Source organism: Symphalangus syndactylus, chromosome 7 (genome assembly GCF_028878055.3).
Source record: "Symphalangus syndactylus isolate Jambi chromosome 7, NHGRI_mSymSyn1-v2.1_pri, whole genome shotgun sequence".
NCBI classification, from domain to species: Eukaryota; Metazoa; Chordata; class Mammalia; order Primates; family Hylobatidae; genus Symphalangus; species Symphalangus syndactylus.
In genome coordinates, this window is record NC_072429.2 from 54,568,847 (window position 1) to 54,576,113 (window position 7,267).

Here is a 7,267-nt window from a genome sequence, read left to right on the forward strand (position 1 = left end):
ACTGCTATACTGTGACAGAATCCACTTATTCATTTGATAAATTGTTATTAAAATTTGTACCCTGGACAAGGTGCTGTGGTAGGCACTGGAGATGAAAGAGTGAATGAGACAGACTAAGCCCCGATCTCAGGGACACAGCAATTCTACGTCCTCGTCTTGAAGATGGAGGTCATGTCTTGTTACCTGAGTGCTCCTGGCACGTGGTCTGTGTTTGGGGTTTACTGAATGTCAGCCACATCACCATAATTTTGTCCAGAGAGAGGAGGAAAAGCTGACTTTGGCCAGGCCGAGCCCACCAGGTTCAATAATAGTATTAGGCAAATTGTCTACGTCAACCAGTGCAGGGAAAGGTCCCTTCTTCCTTTCTCTAAAATGGAGAGGAGACAAATATACATCCTAGAAGAGTTCTTAGTGTTTACCCCTTTATCCCACTGTTTTAAATTATATGTGGAAAAAAACATCCAGTTCCCTTCATGGCAAGCCAACATTTTTTTAATCTTCGTTTTAAGGTAAAATCAGTCATTTTCTATCACCCACAAATATTTTCTTTAACTGTTATACAGAAAAGAAAAAAACATAGTAATTTGAATAAAACAATTCCTAAATTTTTGCCTCAGGAGAATTGTTATCATCAGAGCAGATTGTATAAGCATACAGATTGAGAGAAGATGCCAAGATCACAGGACTCTACAAGGTTTAAAATTGTTGCTCCTTCAACATGATGGCTTCCAGATAATCAGCATGACTATCAGATACGAGAAAGAATGGGTGGTGCTCATAGGGGAGGAGCTACTTTAAGGGATCTTATTATTAATGAAATGATTATTATTACTAAAATAAGGTGTAATAAGGCTATCTGAGTCAGCTTGGGCTGCCCCAAGAAAATACTGTAGATGGGGTGGTTTAAACAACGGAAATGTATTTCACATGGTTCTAGAGGTTGGAAGCCCAAGATCAAGGATGCAGCATATCCAGTGTCTGGTGAGGGCCCTCTTCCTGGTATGCAGATGGCTGTCTTTCTTCTTGCATCTTTCCTGGTGGATAGAGATAATTGTTCATGCCTCTTCTGATAAGGGTACTAATCCCATTCATGAGGACTCCATCCTTATAACCTAATTACCCACTAAAGGCCCCACCTCCTAATACCACCAATTGGAGTTTTAGGCTTCAACAAATGAATTTCAGTGGGACACAGTCAGTCCACAGCAAGCATTATTAAATAAGCATAAAAAAAATAAAAGAACCATATAAAGTAAGAGGTCAGCCTAAATAAAACTTCAAAGCAGTAGAATAATAATGTCTTACATTTTCACATATGTTATTTTCTGCCAGGCCATCAGTTAAATGAGTACCTGAATGGCTATATGCCTTACCAGAACTGTGCTTTTGGCATGATAGAAATATTGAGGGAACTTATCAGAACTAGGCTTTTATTTTGCCTCTTCTATTTATTTTAGGATTAACTCATTCATTTCGTGCATTTATTCAACATTGCTAATATACATCATGTGCCAGCGTTTGTATCCTAGGCCTTGAGGATACAGAATAAAAAAAGATCATCCCTCCCTGTTAGGAGCTTATAGTTTGGAGTGAAGACAGACAAGCAAACCCTCATAATCCAGGGTCACATAAGCTGTGCCAGAGTTAAGTGTTGAAGACTGGGATCTCTCAAGACAAGCACAGAGTTTGATGAGGGAAACATGGAAGGCTTCCTGGAAGAGGTGTGAGCAGCACTAAGGGAAATTCAGAGAGGAAGTATCAGGACAGTGAAGGTACAGAGTCCTAAGAAAACCTAAAGCACATTAGAGGGTGACACATTGTTGATATGGGTGTCAAGAGGGAAGAAGTGTTAGACAAAAGGGCTGCAGTGCCTGCATCACAGGGTTCCCCTTTACCAGGAGCCTTTGGAGAAGATCAGTCTTGTCAGGTAATCATAGGCCTCTCCTGGGCCATCCTGGGAGCATGACCAAGCCTGCACACCCTCCTCGGTCAACAGTGCAGAGCGGTATTGGTATGCTCTATTCAGTTATGTCTTAGAACAAAGCAAGCATTCAACAAATTTCAGTTGAATGAAATTTTAAGATAAACATTTGTGATATTGATCCTGGTTTCATCTACTTTTTCAGCATTATGTTTTTATCTGATGTTAGTGTTTTTATCTCTAAAAATCTTTGAAGGAAAGTGGATTATAAATAAGTTAGGTAAGTGTATTTTTTAAATACATCTTGCTTTATCCTCACAACTCCATAGGTAAGTAAAAAATAATACTAAAGTGCCATTTTAAAAATAAGAAAATTAAGGACTTGTCATTCCGGCCAAGAAGGAGTAGCAAAGACTGGTTTTACCTGAAAGGCTTCCCGGCCAGAACAACAAAAATACTGGAGGAAATGTATGAAACAACAGTTTTGAAGACACTGGATATCGGGTCATAAAGGCTAGGAATCCCTGAAGGGCAGAAAGCAAATAAAAAATCCATCACTGTTCAAGATTCTTCCTCGAGAGAGGCTTCCAGGTATGGAGAAGGGAAGGGGAGTCAGGCAGAACCCAGTGTCTCCCAGAGGTAAACAGATGAAGGTGAGAGTCAAGGGAATAAGTTTGAAGTTTGAAGAACAGAGTACTGGAGAGGAGAGAGTTATACAGAGAGAGAACTCCAGTGATCTGCAGAGGGGCTCCCCTGAGTATTCAGCAAAGCACTGATCAGCTCATGTATGTGAGGAAAGTATGCTAGGCCAGAGACAGAACCATCTGAGAGGATTAGAGGGAAAATTACCCAGAGCTTACACAGGGTCAAGAATGGTGCCTTCCCACCCACTTCCCCTGGTCAGACTGGAAATCCTCATGATTCACGGAGCATTAGATAAAGTACCCGGAAGGGTCTTGCCTCACAAACAGGGTGAAATTAATGCTAGATTAATTGCAGCTCTAGACTCACCTAACAAAGCTTAAAAGCAGTACTTTAAAGGATCCCACCCAGTTTTAAATAACTTAAAGTCATCCCAGAACAAAGCTCAAGAAGATCTGTGGGACTACAATCCTACTCAGGACCCAATAAGATAAAATTCACACCGTGTCAAAAATTATCAGGCATGAAAAAAAGCTAGAAAATACAATTGATAATGAGGAGAAAAATCAACAAATCAAAGAAACCAAGAACTGACATATGTTAGAGAATTAGTAGACAAGGACATGAAATCAGTTATTATAACTCTATTCCATATGTTCCAAAAGCTAGAGGAATAAAGGCATGGAAGAGGTACCAAAAAAACCCAAATCCAAAACCTGGAGGTGAAAACTACAATGTCAGAGATGAAAAATATACTTGATGAAATTAAGAGCAAATTTGAATGAATATGAGTAGGGCACCAGTGAGGTCTGGAACACCTTCAGATGGCCCACTGGAGGGGTGGGATAGGCCTAATGAAATTGGAGTTCTTAAAGGAGAGGAAAGAGTAGGGAACAGAGGAAATACTTAGTTGCAATGAAACCAGCAAGAAACAGGGAGAAAACACCAAGGGATATCTTAAATTACTAACAACAGTGAAACAAAAACTCAGCATATCCCTAACTTCCTCTTTATTATATAAAAAGTGGGTCCATTCACAATGGTCAGACTTTATTCATATTTAAAGAGGTTATAGAAATGGATTGGCAAGGTATGGACTGGGAGTGAAAGAAGGAGGAGAAATAACTATCCAGGCATGAAGGCAGAGATGCAACCATGGAATCTTTAATAAAATTTTCTAACACTTCATGCACATGACCAGTGTCACCAAGACCATGTTTCCGAGGGCAGTGAGGATGCCCAACGTCACAGAGCATGGAGCCAGCACTTTGATTCATATCACTGTCTCACCTACTTTCTTTAGTCTGCCTTCTTCCTCTTGGGCCTTAATTTTTGACTTCTTGGGATTATTGTCTTGGTCAGTGTTTTTCTTCTTATTCTTTGTCAGTCACTGGATTTTCTCTTGCTCTGGAAAAAAAAAAAAATGCCTTGTGGGGAGGGTGGGATATGTGTCATTTCCAAAGCTTATAAGACAAAGACAATTATCAATTATCTTTCCTTTTGCTCATTTGGTATTTGTAAAGTAGAAATTCCATCTACTGCTTCATCACTTATCACTCATACACTGGAAAACGCTCGTTCATTCATTATTTACATGATGAGTATCCTTGTTCATTTGTTTTTTCTTAAGGAATCTTTTCATTTCTTAGCTTGATTTTTCATCTGTGATTTCTTACATTTCCATCTTAAATAAAAATAAAAAGAACTATTGGTAGAAATCTAGAATGATATTTATTATCAAGTTAAGTATACTTTTAGGAGTTTCCCTGCCTGCCGTCCCTCTCCACTCCACATACACCTAAATATTGTTTTCACTGAAGTTGAAATTCTTAAAATATAATACAGATTTTACTTAACTAAAAATTATTCTATACCCTATTATACACAAACATCAAGTAAGACCTACCAGAAGATATAAAAACAAGTAACATTGACACTTCCCGTGGAGAGTCCACAATCTAGAAGCAGATTTAAGCAAGACAAAACTGAACAAAATTCAAGCCAAACCATTCTAAGTACTTCCTTATTAATGGGTATTTTTCTGAATAGTTTGTTCAGATACCAAAACAAAACAAAGCAAAAACACTTCAAATTACAAAATTCTTGTTCTTTGTTCAAAATCAATTCAACATTAGTTAAGGCAGTATTCAGGCCTGGACTCATGAAATCCAAAATGAATGTATGATTTTAAATAGTGCTCTTAAAGTTTTAGTCTTAACTTGTATTATTGTATGTAAACATACACCAAAAATACATAAAAATTATTAGGGCTGTATTAAGCTTATGAAACTTAGAAACATGCTATAAGTCAGTGGGCCAAGAAAAATGAGCATCTTATAGCCTAGAAGTTTTGGCATCTGGAAACAAACCTTGCTTTAAGCAATACGGACACTACTTGTATATCTGCTTATCTTTTTCTACTTACAAAATAATTGCTAGAAATGGCTGTGTCTAACAAATATTATTATACTTGTTCATAATACATTATTCGTAGTGATGTATAGTCTTGACATAGTTGTAACTATGCCAGGCAGACCATGCAGGGAAATATATAACAGTTTGCCTTACAACTCCTTCTTGACCTCCTCACTTTCCCAAAAATTGCAAAGGTGAAGTAAATAGCTGTAGTGCTGCACTAACTGAATATAGAAAAAGAGAAAGATGCCAAGGAGAACTATTAAATTTAGTTTATAATTATTTTTTCTTTCCAATTCTCTGGACCAGCCACAGCCAGATCCATCATGCAGAAATCAGAAACTGTGGTTCAGATGACTGAGCAATCAGGGTGGCAGGGCTGCCGGTCCATTTGTCAGACTCAGTCAGACAAGGACAGAACCTAAAGGAGCTAAGTGGAAGAGTGAGCACACGTTATGTTCTCTGGCCTTGGCAATGGAGGTAGAATGTCAAGGGGCAAATGGATGTCTGGGAGCGATGGGAAAAGAGAAGTACCTGAGTCTGGGAAAGGAGCCATGAACAGTGGGCTAACTGAAAAGTGCCTGGGGACATTTGTGTGTTATTTCTGGAAGAAAAAATAAAAAGCTAGTTGCAGCAAAATAGCTGTATTTCCATTTCTGAACTGTTTTATAGGTGATTTCCATAAAAGACTTTTCCCCTCTAAACAATCCAGCATACATACTCTGAGGATTTTCTCTTTTCTATCCTAACAGCAGTGTTCATATCCTAACACTCCTGCAGTTAAAAGTGCTCTACTCTGATTCATCATCTACGCCTCCTGTCTTTCCTTTGTTATAAATGCTCTGCCTAGCAAGACAAAAGATTCTTTCTAGAAATAGCAAAGAGATGAAAGTGGAGGAATGAGGGAAGGAAGGAGATTGGGAGGGGAGGAAAGAGGAGAAGGAGAATGAAGGGATACAGGAGGAGGATGAAGCAGGAAGGCGTGGCCTATGGCATCTTTGTTGGTCTATTGTTGCCTTTCTTTCTCTGGGCTGGCCCTGCTGATAGCTGCAGCCTAGGTAGGTGACTCCTGCTGCTGCTGCTGCTGCTGCTGCTTCAGGCGCTCTTCACCATTGTGATGCATTAATGAAGTGGCGCTGCCCTGTCAGACCTCATCAGCAGTCCTGTGCAGGCAGAATGAAATCACTCCTATTGACCCCCTGGCATATTTATAGGCTCTCTCTTTCTGCTGAGACTGGTAGTTATCACCTTCCCTTCCCTGTGTTGTGTTTATTCAGCAGCACGCTAAATCACACCCGGGCACAAGTGGAGCATTCATCAGGAACCACGAGCCCCTCTTTCAGTCTGCCAAACCTATCCAATTACTGGGGCTGGAAGAGCCTGCACAAACCCTTCTGCCAGGCAAGTTCTCTTGTTTGCACCCTCTAAAAATAATACCTTCTGAGCTCCGCATGCTTCCCCGTCCAATCTTCACATTGACTTTGAACTGGCAGAGCACTCATTTATCCTTCATTGGCTTTGTCTCTGAGATCCCCCTTTTCTTCTTAAACAATGAGAAAGAGATGCTGCATTTCTTTCTGGAGGGGATGGGAGAGGATGTGGGTAGATCCACTTCCCATTCTTCTCTCTATTTTCTTGGCTACCTCTTCAGATGTGCAAGTTGTACGGTCAGGTTCTTCTGAAGGGCAGCTGCACTCTGGTCCCATGCTGCCCTCTGTCTTTCTGTTTCTTGCTAAAGATGTTACAGATTTTTTTAACAAGTAAGCTGGGAGAAACTGTTAAAATTGCTGGAAAAATTGTGTCACTTCGGTTGAAAGTCTTAAGAGTTAGATCCAGGCATTCCTTTAAAAGTTGACAGATGATGGTAAATTGTTTAAATGTACGTCTCTCTTAACATATATATATTAATTTGTTAGGAGTTTTGGTTTTTTACCAATATTTTTACATTTTCTACTTTTCTTAACGTATCCTATTTTTTAGATTAGAAAAAAGCAAAGATTAATAGTATTAGAGCTAAATATGTGGCTTGCAATGCTTTCTGAAGCTTATTACAATGGAATATTTATGATTTAGGATTTTTTAATAATTATGAGAGAGAGAGTTGTATAACAGCAACAAAACCTACCTGGGACTCAGAAAACCTGGATTCTTGTCCCAGCATCTTTGCCTCTAACTAGAATTGTGACCTTGTAAGTCATTAATCACTCTGGGGTTTAGCTCCCTTATCTATGGTTCTGTCTAGAGCTAACACATCCATACTTACAAGCATAGGGCCGAACAAAGGAAGCC

The 7,267-nt window shown here is 39.3% G+C and overlaps 1 long non-coding RNA gene across 1 annotated transcript; it reads right to left on the reverse strand.

Annotated features, from left to right (window-relative positions):
* Positions 1–934: 934 nt before the first annotated feature.
* Positions 935–6,436, reverse strand: LOC134737212 (uncharacterized). The gene is made up of 3 exons (XR_010121880.1): positions 6,416–6,436; positions 3,854–3,970; positions 935–1,034 (listed from the first exon to the last, which is right to left on the reverse strand). It is a non-coding gene; the product is annotated as an uncharacterized lncRNA (long non-coding RNA).
* Positions 6,437–7,267: the final 831 nt, after the last annotated feature.